General features: G+C 45.7%; 1 pseudogene; it reads right to left on the reverse strand.

The window, feature by feature from the left end:
* Nucleotides 1-390: 390 nt before the first annotated feature.
* LOC123142781 (uncharacterized) overlaps nucleotides 391-21,770 on the reverse strand; it is an 81,292-nt pseudogene continuing 59,912 nt past the window's right edge.

Consider the following 21,770-nt stretch of genomic DNA (forward strand, 5'->3'; position numbering starts at 1 on the left):
CCATTCCCAATATCTTCCGGATTGAGGTCAGATACCCATGCCTTGGCCCGAGTCAACGCAGTAAGAGCACCGGCCCTAGCAGCTGATTTTTTCAATTCTTCAATCCGGGCAGGCATCATGGATAGCTTCTCCAGTGTCTCCTTGATTAGCGTTGGGGGTGGTTTATTATTGGAGGCTGTGCAGATGGCTCGTTGAGCGCCGGTATATTGCTGTTCTACCAAAGTATAGGCAGCCTTCAACTTTTTGCGCATGTCTGCGCCAAGATGAGTAACACGGCTACCTGCAAAAGGATCAAACTATTATTAAACCGGAAGTTTCATAGCTGGCACTGGTTAAGAAATTATTCATGAAGAGGTTCTTACCAAAGATGGCAGAGGTCATGGCATCGATCTACCGCTTCACGCTGCTCAGCTCTTCTGTTATCGGATTAAGGGCATTTTCAGCGTCTTCTGCCCGCTTTAGTAAAGTTGCTTTCTCAGCTTCCGAGTCTGCCCGTTCACCTTTAAAATACTCCTTCAGTTGTTCATTGGTTTTTAAAGCGGAAGTCGGCTCGCCTCTAGCCTTGCATGTCTCTTCTTGCTGGGATTTGATATTTACTTGAAGGTCGGCGATTTGAGAGTCTTTTTTGCTCAGCTCAGCCTGAAAGAGACAGTTAATGAGTTGATAATACATCTTTGAAGTCCCAAGCCCATAACAAGTTATACACTTGGCACTTGGGGGCTAATGCGGGTTGCTTTTTATCAGCTGTCAATTTAAAGTCCCAAGCACATAACAAGTTATCTACTTGACACTTGGGGGCTAATGTATATTTGCTCAAATTAAGATAGAATACCATAATCACAAGTTGTGGAAGCAGTATGACATGGATTGTACCGGTTCATTCTAAAGGTATAAGCCGGTCCATGGGGGCTACACCAGCAAAATTAAAAACAATCGGTTCTATTACAAGACCCGGTTCACAACATTTTTATGAACCGGTCCTTGGGGGCTACTGGAGTTGATAAGTCTACAACCAGTTATAAGGAACAAATATTTATGTATAAGGAAGTGATAATTACCTCATAACGACCCTTCATCAGGCCTACTAGGCCGGCTTCATAGTCACGGCTTGTGTACAGGCGGTTCAGAAAACCAGAATGAAGATCTTGAGCGTTGAGATGGGCATAGCTTGATAAATCAGATTTCCATTTGCCCTTGTCCATAGCGGCAAATTCTTCTTTGGCACTATGCTTTGATAAAGCGACAGGATGGCCAGGGGAGGTGAAACCAATACCAGTTACAACAACATCGTCATCCATAGTATTGGCTGGGCTTGGCGGTTTATCTGACATTTTTACTAGGCTTGGCGGATTAGCAGATGGACTTGGCGGATCAGTAGGCTGGCCCGTTGGGTTTGCCTCCGCCGGTTCAACATAAGTGTCTAGAGCTTGGGGTACCGGATCATCAAGGACCGTGTCAGCATCCGGATCAACAGCCTCTGGGATTTTCTCCGGTTCAGTGGCCGGATCATCATCAGTCGGTTTATTCAACTTAGCCTTCTTGCTAGGTCTGGCTTTGGCACTGGAAAGAACAGGTACAAAAATCAGTATGATAAAGTAATACAAGGCCGAAAAGGTTAGGTATGATGTGCTTACCCAGGAACAGTTTTCAGAGGAGGAAGTTGTGTGGCTGATGACTCGCCGGATGATGAATGGGAAGTGCCCTGATAATTTGAGTCAGGCGGATTAAGTGGATATCGGAAGTAACCCGCCTTAGGATAAAGTGTGTCAGGAATATAAGAAACCTCTTGGCGGCGTTTGCGAACCGGAGAGTTCGGTAAACCGGAGGAAGTCACCACTTGGCCACTATGCCGAGTTGTGCGGCGAGTTTCATGCTGCTGTGTCTTCAAAAGAAAGTGCGGATCCAAATAAGAAAGAGGGCATGAAAATTTTACTTTCCGGACTGCTCGACGGATTTTTGGTATTGGCACATGATTTGAATCGGAAGAAAGAATAGTTACCTCGTCAGCACGGCTAGCTTCCGCATCATCCTGATAATAATCATTGTCAATAAGGTGTATGAAAAATGAACCAAGAGAGTCAAGTTCTACCTCTGAATCCGGATTATCCAGATCGTCATCAATGATTGGCTCAGACGGTTCAGCGTTTCTCCTTTTTGCAGGCTTCTTTGTAGCTTTGGTCTTGAGCCGAGGAGCTCTAGCCGGTTTATCCTGTGATTTCCTTTTCCAGAACGGATCGGCGGCCTGCACAGACAGACAGTAAATTATGAAAGAGCATTTAACAAAGGATGGGTCAAGACAATAATGCGGTAATGCTTACTTTGGCGGTTTGTTGGAAGCATAGAAAGGACTAAGCCCTGTTTTGCTGCAATCAGCCACCGGTTCATCAAGCATCTTCTTGACAGCTTCGGTGACTTCATCATCGGTAAGCTAGATGTCGATATGACACTGTGGGTCTTTCAGATCCCCAGTGTACTCACACATTAAACCGGGGCGCCGGCTTAAGGGCAGTACGCTCCAAGAAACCCAGCATCGAACAAAGTCGATGCCTGTCAGTCCGTTTGCAACAAAGGCTCTGAGTTTTGCTAGCTGAGGGGCATATTTTGCTTTTCCTTGGCGGTCAGTCGTTGAGGCATTGGATGAGTTTTGGTAAGCCGGTGTGGACGATAACCCGGCAGAGGATTTTCATTGTCCGGGGCTGTGTTTCGGCAATAAAACCAAGTCTGATTCCAGTCCTTGGGATGGCTGTGATGCTTGGCGTGAGGAAAATCAACATCTTTTCTCTTCTGAATTGAAACGTCGCCCAGTTCAGCGTTGGGTCCGTCCGTAAATTCAGTACGGCGGTTTAAGTAAAAGAAGTCCCGGAAAAACTCGACAGTAGGTTCTTCTTGCAGATACACTTCACAAAATACTTGCCAGTTGCAAATATTGGACACGGAGTTTGGTCTGTTATCTTGAGGGCGGATCTGAAAGCTAGCTAGCACATCGCGGAAGAATTTTGATCCGGGAGGGGAAAACCCACGACTCAGATGATCAGCGAACACAATAACTTCTCCATCCTGGGGCTCAGGAGGATTTTCTGGACCGGGGACTCGCCAATGAATGATATCTTTGCTTGCTAAAGCGCCAGTCGCAACACACCCAGTCAGTTGTGCTTCCGTAACCCGGGAAGGAACCCAATTGCAAGAGTAAAACTGTTTGGCCATTTCGGTGGAAAGCTGGAGAAAAGGATCAATAACCGGTTTAAAATTCATGGTTGGCACTTATAAACCGGTGCAATGATGGAAGAAGATGACATTGAAACGTCTGTATATACTAAACCGGATTCTGATATTTAAAGCAGGTTGGCGGTTTAAAAGAGGGCTAATGGTACATGGCGGGTTATCATTTTCTAAAAGTTAAACCGCCTACAATGGTATGGAAGCTACAGATCAGAAAAATTCCTAAGTGTTGCACAAACAGTTTTCACAGATTGGTGTTATAATTTTGGATCTGCCGCAGTTATAAAAGGGAGATAAATTGTAAACCTAAAGTCGCGACAGTAGAAGAACATATATGCTTAGATGGGAGTTTATGCAGACCAAGATATCTTTTGTGATCAGAAAGGGATGCTAAACTACTGCCGCTCGCCTTTGCTATCAGGTTCAGGTCAAATTATGCTATCTAAGAAAGAAAAAGGAGGGACGGTGAAGAACACCGATAAACAGCAGAAACCCTAATGCAGATCTGGTATTCGAGAAGAGGGATACTTACTGGTGCTGCTGAACAGCAGAGATGCGTTGCAGTTTCTCTGGTCAAAACAGGTTGATGCAGCGGCCTTTGTTGGTGAAGAGGCGAAGGTCGTCGGCAGCGGCGGTGCTCGGGCTCTGAGGCGACGCGAGGTGGAAGAAGAGATGAAAAGGCAAGGGGGAAAATGGAAAGGACCCCCGGTCTTATTTATAAAGGTGAAAGGATAAGTGCCAGGTGCGAGAATCGAGGAGCCTAAAGGTTGGATATGTGACAGAGTTGTCGCCTCGATTGTCGAAGGCTTATTAATGAAGGTGAGATATATACCATTTTAAATAACAGGTGACGTCATGATGTTTATCATGATACTGGAAGATGATGTCATGGCGGTTTACAAGATTTATGCGAAGGTGCTGAATGAAGAATTGTTCTCAAGTTTTGAAGATTGACATGAACCAGTCCAAATCAATCTGGGGCCTAATGTTGGGGATATTACTACTGGGTATAAACCGGCCAGGAGCCTACTTGAAGCCCATGAAGACAAGGAGCATGGCGTTTTACTACAGAGACTTAAAGGCCCAAGGCCCAAAGATTAGGGCCTGTAGATATAAACCGCCATGTAATGTATAACTTGTATCGTAAGGTATGAGAAAGTAGAAACCGAGCCAGACACGTGTATGAACCGGCATCGGGATTCTGTAAGCCAACGGGCGTCAACCTGTGTATATAAAGGTACGACCCGACGGCGGTTTAAGGACAAGAAACAACAGCTCGAGATCAAGGTAAAGCGATTCCGCTCCCTGATCATCGAGACCACATCAATTCCACCACAACTGGATCGTAGGCTTTTACCTTCACTGCAAGGGGCCGAACCAGTATAAATTCCCCGTGTCCTTTGTCCGGTTTAACCCCTTTAAGTTAATCTCGTTGCGATGGCTCCACGACTAAGTCCTTTCGCTAGGATATCTACCGTGACAATTCCACGACAGTTGGGGTTAGAAGGGGTGTTGCTGGTTCTCTGTCCAACTGGGTAGGGGTACAATCTGCATGAGTCTGGGTTATGTGTGGTGGGGCTGGTTCTTGGGCAAGTACAACTGTGGTTCTATCTGCATCGACAGGTAGCACGATCTTTTCTGAAGACCGTGTTTTTACTCCCATAGATACTGCCATCACTCCCTCCAATTGAAATGGCTGATAAACAGGAAAAGTAATTGAATGTACAGACATTGTAAGATAGACAGGTGCACTGGATAGTAGGGAAGAAAACAGGGCATGAAATAATTCACATTTATGTTGTCTAACCAAATAGAATAGCAGGACATAATTTCACATATATGATGGCTAATTAATCAGGATAGCATGACACAATTTCACATGTATGATGGCTAACTAAATAGGATAGAATGACATACTTCAAAATATGATGACTATGTAAACAGGATGACATGATATAACTATAGGATGTGTCTATTAAAGTGGTTGGCATGCCATAAATCACAAACATGCCGTCGATGGAAACATGATGGCATGATATAATTCATGGATAGAATGACATAATTTAAAATATGATGACTATGTAAACAGGATGAGATGATATAACTATATTATGTCTTTAGAAAATGGGTTGGCATGCCATAATTCAGATACATGCTGTCTATGTAAACATCATGGCATGACATAATTCAAATGTATGATTTATATACTAAGGAAGTGAGCAGAGGGCAATCGCATATATGATGTGTCAACTAAGGAGATGGCATTCAATATTGTGTATATGATGTAAAAACTAAGCATTGCAATACAACATATGCATGATATGAGTAATATAACCCTGCCAAGTTTGAGCATACACCTCAGGGGGATAATAGGACTGGTCATCTGCCTCTGAATCCTCCTCTGAAGAGTTATCTATAACCAGCAAGATATCTGCTTCAGCAGGTAGCATTGTCTGCTCTGAAGACCTTGTTTTCACTCCAGATTTCTCCATCACCAATTCAAATGGCTGATGCATAGGAAGAGCAGTTGAATATACAAACATTGTCGACAAAAGCAATGAGAAATATAAAAAAAGGACGGCATGATATAATTCACATATATGACGCTTGCCTAAACAACATGGCATTGCATAATTCACATACATAATGCCTTGTAACAAGATAACATTGCATAATTCACATATATAATGTCTTGCAACAAGATGGCATTGCATAATTCACATATATGGTAATTAGACACTAAACAGGTGGCATTCACACAAAGCATGTCTAAACTAAGCAAATGACATAGCAATGCAAGATACCATACGCACGATATGAGAAACATAACCCTGCCAAGTTAGAGCATGCACCTCGGGGGGGGGGGATATGACTGGTCATCTGTCTCTGAATCCTCCTCTGAGGAGCTATCGGTAACCAGCAAGACATGCGCTTCGTCAGATAGCATTGTCTGCTCTGAAGACCTTGTTTCCACTCCATATTTTTCCATGACCGTGCCGAATGGCTGACGCACAGGAAGAGTAATTGAATGTACTAAAATTATTGACAAATTTAACACGTAATAAAAAAATGATGGCATGATATAGTTCACATATAAGATGATTGGCTAACCAGGGTGGCATTGCAAAATTCACATATATGATGCCTGGCTAAACAAGATGGCATTGCATGATTCACATATACGATAAAGAAACTAAACAGATGGCATTGACACAAAGCATGTCTAAACTAAGCAGATGACATCTTTAATGTATATAGTAAGCAATGCAAGGCACCATATGCATGATATTACCAACATCAGCATGCCAAGTTAGAGCGAAGACCTCATGAGGTAAATAGGAGTGGTCTTCTCCTTCTAAATCCCCCTCAGAACAATTATCTTCCTCTTGATTACGATCCGAAATGGGTGGAGGGGGGCTGCCTTTGCGCCCACCATGGAGTGACGTCTGCATGAAATTTTATTGCCACGCAAGGCTCGTCTCTTTTGCTCTACATGATCAATTCCATTGTGTACAATAACTGGCATGCATAGGAATAAAACATAGTGAGATTATGTAAGGAGTGCATGCACAAATCCAGGGTGATGGTAGCAAACTGTGGATAGACCCAAAACCAATGATAGCAGGCAGATAATAGCTTTAGTTAAAAAATACAGATAATGGCTCCTTTAATGTTTGTTTGCACCCAACATGAAACTCATAGTAGACACCCGAGATTAACCAGATAGTAGAAGATAGTACTGATTGCTGCCCCAATATGTACCCCACAACCATTTAAAAACTCAAGTTTCAGCATTAGTTTGGACCTGACTCGGAGTCTAATAGGTGAACACGACGATAATGTAGCATGTCATCATATTAAGCGATGCATAACATAAGCAGACACGGAAGAGTGCGACCTCTCTTGCGGACCCGTGTAGTCCTCAAGGTCATCTGCTCAGTTGATGATGGTAATGCAGTTGTCGTGGCTGCCGGCGGCGGGGAAGAAGATCTGAGGCAGCGAAAGACAGTCTGGAGAGCAGATCCCTGCTATGGTGAACCCTTCCATCGTTGGAGCAGCTGAGCTGGGGTGGAACACAACACCGCAGGAGCAGGACAAACCACACAAGGTTTTCTTTGACAAATATCTGTAACAGAAGTAATTGAGTAAGGGCTTGTTTGAATTTGAGGATTCTAACAATGCAGGGATAGGAAATAGACAGGAATAGGATAGGAATGCATGTGCAAAACAGAGAATTTAAAAACACAGGTTTTCTGCCAATCTCGGTGTTTGATTCACAACAATTGGAAGATCACAGGATGCAAAAAAGCATGGTGAGATTAAGTCAAACCACAAGAAAATGTACGGTTATAATGCTATTATGCTACTATCTCTTAGTCTTGTGCTTGATGAATCTCTACTCTTATAAAAAATAGAGTCGGTGATGATGGTGTGCCTGCCATCCTGCAATATAGGCCGTCCGATTTATATCTGACGGATAGGAAGGAAACTATGGCGATTTTGCAAAAAGATACCCACACCCCTCTCCACATTTTCAAATAAGGCCTTCCCTCGTTCATCCTTTTCTCCCACAAGATAAACTACTCATACACATGCTTCTTGATGTTCCGTGCAACGCATGTGCATCTTGCTAGTAGGAATATGAAAAGGAGGACAAGTGGAAATTAGAATTCCTACGGTTTTTCTTTGAAGGAGACACTAAATGAAAAAATCCTACAGTTTTCCTTTGCTCCATTCCTTTGCACCAAATTCATGAAAAGTAGTACCATAGGTAACTTTCCAATTCCTATGTTTTTCATTCACTTTTCCTTTCAAGCACTGGCGATTCTAGTAGGCAGGCTTGAGCAAGGAAAATCCTACACTAAAAAAATGTTTTTGTGGTACTTCTATTACTTTGGACCCAGGCCACTGCCATACTAGCTCAACTCCCAGGCCCATCGACAAATGCATAGCTCAAACGCGCAGAGATAAATAATGATGGCGTTCAAGAGAGTCCATCACGGATAGCTAAGTTGCCTGGTACCTCACTGCTTGTCATATAGTAGGATAAAATAATCGTATTTCCCGTTACTACGTGTGCTCAGTGGACAATATATATAACATGTAGAGTAAAAAAGAGATGCAACAAGTGTACAACCTCTTTGGCGAAGCCATGTCGATCTCAGCGTGATTGGGTTGGCCGGTGAGGATGCTCCGGCTGACTTGGCTGTCGGAGGAGGGGAAGAAGATCTTAGGCGTCTCGAGATGGAGCCCGAGGTATTGCTCCGCTGTGATGGAGGGTTTCGTCGTTGGAGCAGCTCCGGTGAGTTGTACGACGCCGAGGCTGAAGCAGGACAAGAGAGACAACGTTAACCTGAGTGGAATTCTAATAGCATCTCCAATACATGACGTAAAATACATAACCACAAAGTGCTAGATGTAAAATAAATCAGCCGCTCATCTCTGAACTTAACTGTCGAAACTGAATTTAACTGTCGAAACTGAACTTAATTGTCGAAACTGAATTTTGCTGTCGAAACTGAATTTTACTGTCTAAACTGAACGCACTAGCAAGGTGAGGCTACACATCAGTCGACTGACTTTTTCATCTCTGGTCAGTCGATTTTGCAGCCGTTGGATACGAAATCAAGGGCCTGCAGTTCATCTTCAACCTCCACCCCCCTGAGCCGCCAGCCACCACCGACCAAACAGCAGCCCCCGCCGCTCGCAACCGGCGGTGCACCGCCCCGCCCGCCCCGAAAACACTCCCCACCACTGGTCCGCCGCCGCCATCCCTCTAGGCCCCCCTCCGTGCCGAGATTTTTCTCCGGCGATCCCCACGCCACCGCCCCACCACCGCCGGCAACCACCGCCCCCACCCTGAACCCTAAGATAGATAGTGGGGTACCTCTCCGGCGAGCCCCCCTCCCCGCTACGGCTGGTTCTTCCTTCACCCCGGCGAGCCCCCCACCCCTGAAAATCGACTGACCCAAAAGTCGATTCACTCGATTGAAGTGTAGCTAAATCGGAGCAGCATCGCAAGCAAGAGCAGCAACGCGAGCAAGAGCAATAGCAAGAGCAGACCAGGCAGGGGATCGAGAGCAAGAGCAGAGCAGCAGCGCGAGCGAGAGCTAAAGCAGTAGCAGCTCCTACTAATGTGGACGTCGCCGCCGAGGGAGAGACGCCATGGAGGAAGTGTCCGGCGACGCCGCCGTGGATGGAGCCGCGCCGTGTCGGCTCAGGACCGAGCGCCGGCAGCACCGTGAGATCGAATCAAGAAGAAAATGCGGCGATTAGTGTACAACCTCTTTGGTGGCGCCGATTAGGCCGCAGCTTCATCCGAGGAAACGGTGATGATGATGCTCTTCCGGTGGTGCAGGTGAAGACGGCGGTGTGAGAATGGAGGTGGCGCGAAAGACGAGGGGAACGTCGGGGCAGCTCCTTAGAGGTGGAGGACAGGGTGGCTGAACCGGCGGGACGACGATATCGACGACGGATCCTCATCCGATAGGGTGGATGAGGGACGTCGAGGTGTTGTTGTGGACGGCGTCGTCGGGGAAGAGGCTCCGGCTGGGTGGCGGACGGAGGAGGGTGTGGGGCTTCGTCGCGGGTTTTCGCGGCCTCGGTGTATGGGATGGGAGTGGGGAACCATGGCTTAGGGACGCGCTTGTCCGAAATGTGGTGTAAGTTACGAAAGTACCCCCACCGATTTGAGGCGGTTCTTTCGGTTCAGGGGTACCACGGGCATTTCGCGTGCCGGGATTTCACAGGAGGTGGGAGTTTTCGCGCGCGTTGTAATTTCGGAGTAGCAAGGCGCGGGTTGAGATGGAGGGAGTTGTCGGAGCACAACGAGACAAAGATATATCTTAAATATTTCAGGCTAACAAGGCGCGGGTTGAAGAGGCGGGAGTTTCGCAGCACGATAGACAGAGACGCTAGCTTGAATTTTCGGCATAACAAGGCGCTGCTTGAAATTTCGGGAGAACAAGCTTAACGTGTACCCAAAAAAAGACAATTTGCACCTCAATACGCACAACACACACACAAACACCATTTAGACTAGAGTAAGGTACACGTGCATTGCACGCATGAGATTTGGCAACCAAATTATGAATAAATACCACATTATAGCATGTAAGCTTTGAGTCATATATGCATGATGTAGATGTTCGTTTAATTCGTATAGTTCATTTCATTCAAAATCATCTAGTTTTTATACGAAAGCTAATCTATTTTAAGATTCATGGAATTATGCGTTGTAAGACATAAAGTAAAACAAATAATGGCAAATCATGTAGAAAAACATTTGGGCAATTTTGATACGGAAGATTCTAGAATAAAGAAGAAGTGCTTGTGTTTTGATGTTTGTGCATTATGCTTAAGTTCAACCATGGAGTCTTCTAGATTATACATGTGGTGAAATCTGGTGGAATCTAGATGATATCCAACGGCCAGTAGTGCTCAAATTTGCCATCTTTGGACCATCGGATTCGCCTAATCCAACGACCATCTTTCAGAGTTAAAGTTACCCGCACACAATATAAAAAATATAAAATATAATATATATATATATAGGGGTATAGATATAGATATGTGATGCGAAAGCCACCCATCATCTCCAATTAGAATAGTGTGTCTGTAGCGACCAGACCTCAAACAGTCTGTGCTGCTGTGCATCAGTGTCATCCCTGGATCAGTAATGCTGACACGCACAGTACAGATGGAGGATTTATAACAGAGTAGCAATCACACACTTATTACAACGAGTATCTCAAAAGAGAATAAGTATGATAAATATGGCTTAAGGCCATCTAAATACGATAACAGCGGAAGACTTGGAAGATAAGTGAGTCCATCAACTCCAACGGCATCACTGAGTATAAGACCATGACCTAAGGCACCTTACTCGTCGTCTGAAAAGTCTGCAACATGAAACGTTGCAGCCCAAAACGGGTCAGCACATGGAATATGCTGGCAAAATAACACATAGAGAGTAATGAACAGAATGATGCTATCACTACATGCATATTTGGCTGGTGGAAAGCTCTATGGTTACTGTTTTGCGAAAAGCCAATTTTTCCCTACTGCAAAGGAAATAACTTTTATTTAACTATCATGGTGGTTGTTAAACATTGAGAATGGTTGACAGCATTCTCAATCCCAATTAAGTATCATCATTAACCCAACAAAATTAATTAAAGTAACATGGTGATGAGATTCACATGATAATCCAAGTACTAGATACTCAAGATGTCCATAACCGGGGACACGGCTAACCATGATTAGTTTGTACACTCTGCAGAGGTTTGTGCACTTTTCCCCACAAGACTCGATCTCCTCCGTTGGGATTCTCGCACTTCATGGTGTTTGAGAAACGGATGACCGAGACACAGTCTTTCAGAAGCGTTAACTCTCTACTCCGGGTAGACAGTACCACCTACAACCCCTACATCTGCTAGTCTACCTCTTCAATAGCTCACACAACTTAATCAACTATGCTAGAGCCCATAATAGCTTGTGGCTGCACACGGAAGTTTCTAGCATGAATAATCTCATGATCCCTTTGAGCCTGGGTGGCGGTCCTTAGAAAAACAGGCAATCCTGGAATACCCAGGTACCTCAATCCACCCAGATGTGAGTTTTAATTGCCACCTTAAGTTTAACCATATATTAACAATCTCACATCTGTCATGGATACACTCAAACCCAATCCACGTCTACTAGCATAGCAATATAAGCAAACGTAGAAGTAACTCCCAAGGGTTTGATAATAAAACAGGTAATAGGTACTACCTCAACTACTTCCCTATACCCTCAATTTAATTAGATCCTAATCATGCAATTGTTTGAGGATTGATCTAATGCAATAAAACTGGGTAGTAAAAGAGGTATGATCAAAGTGTTACTTGCCTTGCTGATGATCCGTGAAACTTAGAGATTCGAAGTAGCAAGCGGCGCACTCCGGGTACTCTATCGCAAACAAACAAGCATACAATAAGCACTCATCAAATGCACAGGTAAAACTCAAATAAAAGATGTAACCAGAAAGTTTAACTTAAGAACTCCGGTTTGCAAAAAGAAACAAATCGAACGAAGCAACGAAAGTCAAACGGCGAAAGAAACAAGCTTCGTTTACTAATCTGGATCTAGGTCAAATTTTACAGTAGCAAAAACTTGTTTGAGTAGGTTAAACGGAAAGATAATTTGGAGATGAAACTCTAGGCGCTTGAATCGCCTGATTCCGATAAACGAGCGAAAAGATAAACCAGAACGAAAATCTGATCAGAAATCGCGATCTGGAATAATCGCGGAAAAACCGACGAAAAAGAAAACTGACGAACAGTTAAACGAACGGACGTTCGTTAGCTGCGACAAACCGACGAACACGTTCGTTAAAACGAACGGATCGGTGAACGTTCACTAATTAACTAAACCGAAAAAACCGATCTATAAAAAAAACTAGGGTTTCGGAAAAAAAATAAACCGAACTGTTTTTTGAAAAAAAACCGGCTCGGCGGTGGCGGCTCGGCTACCTCGTCGGGGCAACTCCGGCGGGGCTCGGGATGGGCTCCGGCGGGGCTCGGGGGGTGCGGCGAGGGGCGGCGCGGCTCGGGGTGACGTCGGGGTGGCGAGATGGGGCTTCGACAGCGGCGTACGGGCTCCGGGGCGGCGGCGTCGGGCGCTCCTGGCGGCAGGGACGGGTGCGGGTCGGGGCGGCGGGGTGAGGAGAGGGACGGGGGGTGTATATAAAAAGGGGGGTTGCCTTGGGGAAGGGGCGACGGCGGCGGCGTCGTGGCCGTGCGGGAGTCGGGCGGCGGCTCCGTCTCCAGGTGGGAGACGACTCGCGGCTGGGTCGCCCGGGGAGCTGGGCCGTCGGCTGGGCTTCGGCCCAGTCGGCGCGCTCGGGATTTTTTTTAATAATATTCCGCCGAACAAAAAAACGTAGAAAATAAATAAAAATCCAAAAATGCCAAAACAAATTTTCGCCGTCTAATTAAAATAATTAGAATGACGTGAACATTTTCTTGGCCCTAAAATGCAGTTTTTAAAACGTGCAATTTTTCTAATGCAATTAAAATTGCAAATAAAATCCGAATAAAATCAAATATTTGATTTTAATATTTTTCCTCCAATATTTCAATTATTTTGGAGAAGTCATATTTTCTCCTCTCATTTATTTTAATATGAATATTTTTAGGAGAGAAAAATAATTAAAACCAAAAATCCTCGTTTTATTATTTGATAAAAATAAAATATGAAAACCGGGAAAAATCCCCAACTCTCTCCGAGGGTCCTTGAGTTGCTTAGGATTTTCGAGGATTTGCCAAAATGCAATAAAATATGCTATGCAATGATGATCTAATGTATAACATTCCAAATTGAAAATTTGGGACGTTACAGTGTCCATGCACGGATGCGACGTGGCCAAATGATGTCTGCCATCGGTATCACAAATTCAAATCAGTCTGACCTTGTTCAATGTGTATACATTACAACATGCTCGTTTCCAAACCACACAGCGCAGATCTCCGTTATATTCATGCATGCATGGGTTTCAAACATCAGGATCTCTTATTCAAATATTTGAATTCAACTTTACATTGATTATGACCTCACCTAGTCTTTTACACCCACACAGTCGTCTTCTCTTTATAATTGTACAACTAACTTTCTCTCGTGCATGCATGCACACACACTACGAGTCAGCATTGTCCATCGCACACATGCCATCTTTTTCTTTAGGTCGGTCTCCCATGAAGGCACACACCCACACACATCCCCCTCTCCATCATATCGGGCATTCTTTATCTCTCACGCGTGCATGCGCAATGATCGATGTTCCTCTATGTATGTGTGTATATAGCTAGGTCTTTCATAGTTTTCCACACAAACCGATCAATCGATATATCCAGTGAGGTCTCACCCTCTTTCCCACGTCCACATCGATCAATCTATACCTCTCTATATAGGATTAACATATATAGCTAATACACCCACATTAATTATATATCCAACGTCCCCCTCTCATCATCCATGCCTTCCGCTTCATCTCTCACACGCGCGCACAATGGCGAAGACAGGGGGCAGCAAGGGCCCTGCCCCCCCTAACATCACTATATATCGAGGCTAATATGAATGTGATCATTAGACAATTGCTGCTAAAAATGGTTTAAGTTCATGAATTGACCCTCCTCGTAAAGGATTAGCAATGCTTGGCCCCCTAGCTCATTTATTTTTCATGGCTCTGCCACTGCGCGCAACAGCGCACGTTCTCGCCCCCTCTCTCTAAATATCGATCTCGCACTTGTGCACTCCTTCATAGTCTCCCTCCACTCGGCCCCTCGCACCATCTTCTAGCCCCCCACCGGATTTTGCCACATGTACAATCTAGCAGACTCCATGGTTGAACTTAAGCATAATGCACAAACCTCAAAACAACAGTGGCTCTCTTTTGTTCTATAATCTTCCGTACCATAACTGCCCAAACTTTTTTTCTAGTTGAATTGCCATTATTTGTTTTTACTTCATGCTTTACAACGCACAATTCCATGAACCATAAAATAGATTAAGGGCTTCTTTGATTCAAAGGATTCTCAAAGGAATTTTGGAGGATTCTAATCCTTAGGAAATTTTCCTATCTTGGTTGTTTGATCCGTAGGATTGTAAACCATAGGAATTTTTCCATATGATTCATTTGCACTAGATTTCATAGGAAACATCCCATCCACTCAAACCTCTTTGAAAGAATTCTGCGTTTATTCTATGCACAATCAAACACTCGTACAATCCTGTAGGATTCAAGATGATATTCCACTATAATCCCATGTTTTTCCTATTCCCGCCTTTTGAAAATCCTACGAATCCAAGAGGCCCTAGCTTTTTTATAAAAACTAATTGATTTTCAATGAGATGAACTATAAGAATTAAACGAAGGTCTACATCAGGCATATATGACTCAGAGCTTAATTACATGCTATAGTGTGGTATTTATTCATAATTTGGTTGCAAAATCTGATGTGTGCAAGCACGTGTACCTTACTAGTACTTCGAGTATGTGCAAAACACGTAAATTAGAATTCCAATGGCACGCTACATTCATGAAGCCACGTGGCACATGTGGAGGCGTTGTCGCGACCTCCTTGTGTGGATTGATCAAGTGACGTGCTGCTGGTTCCAGAAAAATGTACTCGTCCTCCCTGAGCCATACTGTCGGTACATGCACGAAGCGAAGATGTGCACGCACGCCACGCACGCACTCATTCGCTCGCACGCACACGCGGGTACACGGGCGGACGCAATTTTGTACCAAGATCCACCCCATGTGATAATTTGACGCGTGTAAAGTCGTTCACTTCATTGATGGTTAATTAATACAGCGCATGCAAATTGAGTGGACGTGAGGGCGGAAGAAAGACATTACCACTCCACTGCGCGCATGCGAGTAGTTAAATCATGGGTTGCTAGTAGTACTTCCATTGGTCTCCTTCGTATTTTGTGCCAATTTTTGACAGTAACATAATATTTACGCATTTGAGCAGTGTAGTCTACTTGAAATTTATGTTCCACTAAACTCATCGGGCGCCGTTTCGGGCCTCGAAACCAAAACCATCAATTAATCTTTACCTTGTTCCCATCCCATTCGAAAGCCTGCTCACACCTACGAGTACGTACCAAACCTGAATGTGTTCCCACTATGCAGGTATTAGTACTAGTGCTAGTACTTAGGTTATAATAAAGGGAACTACCTAACCGAAAATTATTGTACCTTTCCTCCTCTTAAGTGCTTCTTCTTCGTCCGTCCTTGCCATGACCGGTGAGCAGAGCTCTAGGTCGAGAACTACTCGTAACAAGGGAGCGGCAACCAAGGCTGAAAAAAAAAGAGAGGGCTTGCCGCCACGCAGAGACCTCGAAAGATCTCTCACGGGCAGGCAATGGCTCCCAGGAGCGCCCTAGCCGCGGAGGCGAACATGCTGAGCCGGCGGGGCTGGAGTCGTTATCCCTCAACGGCATGCCCGATCAGCTCAATAAGCACCTCAATAAGCAGAAGGAGTTCATCCAAGGCTTGGTGGAGCTGCTGAAGGAGAGCCTCGACGACATGCCCGCTGAGCTCAATAAGCAGGGGGAGTTGACCGCCGGCTTGGTGATGCTGCTGAAGAAGAGCATTGCCTCGGAGAAGAAGGCGACCGACGAACTCCTGCAACTTCAGGAGGACAAGGCGAAGCTCTGCCACGAGCTCGACATGTTGAAGGAGAAGAACACCGGCTGGAAGAAGCTGCATGAGAATAGTAGTTCCTCGATGAAGATGCTGCATGCCCTCGTCATGGAACAGAAGGAGGAGTTGGCGAAGCTCCGCATCGAGCACCCGGCTACTGTCAAGGTACGTAATGCGGCCGTGGAACAGATGATGAAGGCTCGCGCCGAGAAATCCCGCGTCATGGACAAAATGAAGAAGATGGCGGAGGAGACGCGCAAGGAGATGGAGGTCGTGGAGGCGATGAAGAAGTAGTTACGACTCCGCGGCAAATTAGATCATTTGGGGTGATAATCTTCCTTCTTCTTTTGCTCCTGTGTTTCATCTTTTGCTTCGGGTGTTTCGCCGCACGTGTCACGTTCTTTGCGAGGCATGAATAGAACAATGCTTTTTTTGAGGGAATGAATAGGACAATGCTAACAATTTTATGACTAGAAAATTAGACCATTTTTAATGCCATATGGCACTGGGCTGCCGTGTTTCGTGCTCCTCAGTCGTAGTACTACTCCAGTGGAAAACTTGAGTATACCGCACGGTTCTTTGCTCCTCCTCAGGTTGTCGACGCATTTATACGAGCAGTCAAATCACAAGGCCCCGCCTTCCAGCAGTAATGAGTCGTCAAATCACAAAGGCCCTCGCCTCTCGTGAAACCGACCAAGCTAGACTGCCCCGCCCTCCAGCCTTTTAAAAAATGTATACTTTTGTACAGTAGTAGTATCGATGGATTGCGCCATGGAGCAAAACTTGAAATTAAAAAAAGGTGGTACATATAGAGAGCGCTCGTCGCCAAATTATGCATATGTACTATTAAAAAGGCTAGTCACAATAATGGTGTCCAACACAACCCACCCCTCAAATAAAACTAAGGATCCTGGAATTCTTTGACAAAACTAAGCACCCTGAAATTCTTTGACAACTAAACTGCTGGCTATATGATGTTGGCCATATATATTGTACGTATATAATGTGAAGAAACGAGTGGTAGTACTATACCAACTAAAAGATGAAATGTGAGAAATACTAGTATGTACGTACTGAAGAGTTAAAGTAACGAGAAGAAACATAACATAGTTCTTCTGGGGGCTCAGCACAACACACCCCTCAAATTAAACTAAGCACACCTGAAATTAAACTATGCAACTAATCCGGTAGACACTGCATTAGAACCACCATGAGCAACGACACTGCCACCTTACTCGGAGTCCTCGTCCACGTCCTCGACTTCGTCCTTGTCCCTCTTCCTCTTGGCCGATACTTCTTTGCTAGAACCGCACACTTGGCTCTTGCTCTTCATCCAACCCTTGTAGATATTGAAACAAAGGTAGCCATCCATTGCAGCGTAGTGGATGTGGTCTATATCTGGTACATTCCGCTGCCATGCATAACGATGAAACGTGCATTGAGGTTTCTCCAGTTTACCGTACGAAGGATGAACCATGGCTCCTGCCAGGGTCAGCATTGAAGGCTGGCCACCGGAGGGCAGCAGCCGATTCTTCTGGAGGTCGAAGGGGTTGCCTACAACGAGGCCTATCCGACCCAGGACTTCTTTGTCGTTCGTAAAGTCTACAGTAACGAATTTGACTAGGTTGCTCTCGAGGAAGTTCTTAAAATCCAGGCATTCAACGTCGGCATGGCATATGTGGTAGACCAAGCATAAGTCATGCACGCAAACCTGGATCACGGCGGGCTTCTTCCTCTCTTCGTCCTTTAGATCCTTCTCTCGTCCCAGGACTGTGGTGTACTCAACATCTAGCCCAGCGACCTACTCATCATCTGAGTTTTCGAACATGCGTCTGAAGCGAGAAAGGCATCCTTTCACCGTCACGGAAGAATGGGTGTAGATGATGTCGAACTCATCGCCGGTGATGGTTCTAACCTTGTACTCACCGCCGATCATGGAGATTTGGGACGCCATGGATTTGGAAGGAGGGTTAGGATTAGTGGAACTGCCATAATGTGAAAGGACAGGACGACTAGGAGCGAACCGCCGTAATATTAAAGGACGTGCGGGGACGAGCAGGAGCGAACTGCCAGCGTGCGAATGGAAGGGTAGTGGCTTTCCATTCTCCCATGATACGGGCTTCCGAGAGCCGTTGGATCTGAGATCGAACGGTTGCACGGCGTGATTCTAGACCTATGGGTGAATATCCTATCCTGGAAGGTTATTCTGCAAATTTTCAGCAACTTAGCATGCGACCGTTCGATCTCAGATCCAAGGGCTGCCAGCAGCCCGTATCATGGTCGCGCCTACCACGACCGCCGCGTCGCTCGTGCGGTCGCACCCTTGGAGATTTAACCAGGTGCGTTAGGCTATCTGATGTTGGCATGTCATCACTTAGTCACTCATACTACAACAAGGTTAGCTATAAGGTTGGCTATAAGTGTATTTTTTTACTTCTCTCTATCTCTTTATTCGTAGTAGTATTTATTGCATTTGCCAAGGAGTGACCTCTTCCAATGAAATGGTGTGCTTATTAGTTTTTTGTTGCTAAGTTTGCTTCATTTAATTAGCTATAGACTCAAAATTGTCTTTTCACCTAGGTACACGCGCTTAGCACCATTTCTTCCTTGGGTCACCAAACTAGTATCTCTCTTCTTGATTAACTTGCCACATCAGACTTTATGCCTATGTGGCAAGCTTAGCACCTGTAGGAGCAAGTAAGTACAATAGTGCGCTTTACATGGCATTTTTGCATATGTGGAGGAAAGAGAGGCAAGGAAAAAGTGGGGAAGTGGGTTCTCATGCAAGAGCCAGCCTCTACTACATGGTGGAGCATTGGGAGAGGCACCTGTATGGAGGTGGTCAGGAATTAGGAGACTCACGCTGGTCGTAGCACCGCAGTTAAAATGATAATGGCAAGTCAAATCACGGGGCCCCACCTATCCAGCAGTAACTCGCTGTCAAATCACACAGCCCTACGTTTGCAGCAGCCTACTCCCTCATCTTCTCGCGTCTCTGTCGAACCGACTAGGCGGAACTGCCCCGCCTACCGCACAGGAAAAGCCCCGCCCTTGACTTTTAAATAGTACAGTATACTAATTTTGTATCCATGGATTGCGCCATGGAGCAAAGCATCTAGAAAACGGCGGTACACATGTACGGAGTATACAGCACGCCCGTCGCGTTCGCGTCGCACCCCAGACGGTCGGTCGGTCTGGCATGCTTCTCCCCGAATGGAACGCGCGTCATACTGCGTTTGCACACACATGTGGGACCACAATTGAGAACCGACCATAGGCACACTCCCTGGCCCCGCAAGTCGGGTGACTTAATAGGAGAGGGAGACGAGCGATAGTACTAGAGAAGTGTTGTACTACGTTAGTGCCTGGACGATCCCTGCAAGACACGGAAGATCAGTTCGTCCATGCATGTGACCAGACTCCAGCAGACACGCCTGGATTGGCTATCGTCTACATATAGTGCAGGCTGTGTTGTACATGGCTGTAGTTGTGGTGAGAAATCTAAAAAAAGGTTTCTTGTCATCTCGCAAAATTAGGTGTCATGTGCTTCGGATCACTGCGAGGGTTAAACAGCGACAACTGAGTTGGGCTAGTCATTGGGGGCACATGCACGAAGACTACTCGGCTGCCATCTAGGTCAAGCGGGCTATGTTAATTAGGACATCTATCGACGGACCCCTTTTCTACGAGTTTATCTTTAATTTGAGCTTTGTTCCTCGTCTAGTTTGTCCGTCGGGATTCATGTTGTCTCCTTTGGGCAGTGAGGTTATGATTTCTTGTCATGTGGCATTTTTTCGTGTTATATGTTATAATCCGGTGCTTCAGATCAAAATGACGACAACTGCGCCTCCGGGCCACGTGCATGAAGACTTCTCGACAGTCATTGACGAGGTCAAGCCGTCTCTGCGGTAGTACCGCGTACCCCTGCGGTACTACCGCGCCTCTGGTGCGGTAGTACCGCGTGCCCCTGCGGTAGTACCGCGTCTGAGGTGCGGTAGTACTGCGCTGCGCAGGCTGAGTTGGTGGATAACGGTTGGATTTGTTCTCCCACTATATAAGGGGTGTCTTCTTCCTCTAGTTGACCACCTCTTCCACCTCCAAGCTCCATTGTTGCTCCAAGCTCCATTTTCGCCCGATCTCCTTCCCTAGCCAATCAAACTTGTTGATTCTCTAGGGATTGGTTGAGGAGGCCCCGATCTACACTTCCACCAAGAGATATTTGAATCCCCCCACTAATCCCTTGTGGATCTTGTTACTCTTGGGTGTTGAGCACCCTAGACGGTTGAGGTCACCGTGGAGCCATAGTCCATTGTGGTGAAGCTTCGTGGTGTCGTTGGGAGCCTCCAATTAAGTTGTGGAGATTGCCCCAACCTTGTTTGTAAAGGTTCGGTCGCCGCCTTCAAGGGCACCAATAGTGGAATCACGGCATCTCGCATTGTGTGAGGGCGTGAGGAGAATACGGTGGCCCTAGTGGCTTCTTGGGGAGCATTGTGCCTCCACACCGCTCCAACGGAGACGTACTTCCTCTCAAAGGGAAGGAACTTCGGTAACACATCCTCGTCTTCACCGGCTCCACTCTTGGTTATCTCGTGCCTTTACTTGTGCAAGTTTATTTGTGCCTTATCTCTTGCTTGCTTGTATGCTTATTGTTGTTGCATCATATAGGTGCTCACCTAGTTGCATATCTAGACAACTTACTTTGATGCAAAGTTTAAATTGGTAAAGAAAAGCTAAAAATTGTTAGTTGCCTATTCACCCCCCCTCTAGTCAACTATATCGATCCTTTCAATTGGAATCAGAGCCTCGTCTCTTTATTAAGGACTTTGCCGTCCGAAGAGTATGGTTGACGTCGTAGACGGTGTGGAGGAGCACTCCGGTGTGAATCCGGTCTCGTCTATGGGAGATGGGGGAACCGCGGTCTCTCGTGAGGAATTAAATGTGGCGTTGGACACATTGAAAACCTCCATGACTACCGAGGTCGAAAGCATGTTTAATAAATACTTAGAAGGGCTTAAACTTTCCACCGCACCGTTGAAAGTGGGTGATCCCGCCAACAAGGTGACGGATGCTACCTCCGACAAAGGGGAAGCTATTAGCGAGAAAGCTCCTTCTTCTAGTGGTAAAAATGGCACCGGCATCTTTGCCCATGTGGAACCTCCACCTGTCTATGGTGGACCGCTCCCTTCCACTCATTTGAATCATGCCGGTCCGGCTCCGAAGATTGAGAAGAATGTAGGTTTTGATTCTTGGGTCTATCGTTTTAAGCGTCATTTAAATCATGTGAACACTAACCTTTGGAGAATCATTGAAGAAGGTTTTTATCCGCATGACCGAAGTAACTTCACTCCTAGAGAAGTTG

Source organism: Triticum aestivum, chromosome 6D, assembly GCF_018294505.1.
Source record: "Triticum aestivum cultivar Chinese Spring chromosome 6D, IWGSC CS RefSeq v2.1, whole genome shotgun sequence".
Lineage (NCBI taxonomy): Eukaryota > Viridiplantae > Streptophyta > Magnoliopsida > Poales > Poaceae > Triticum > Triticum aestivum.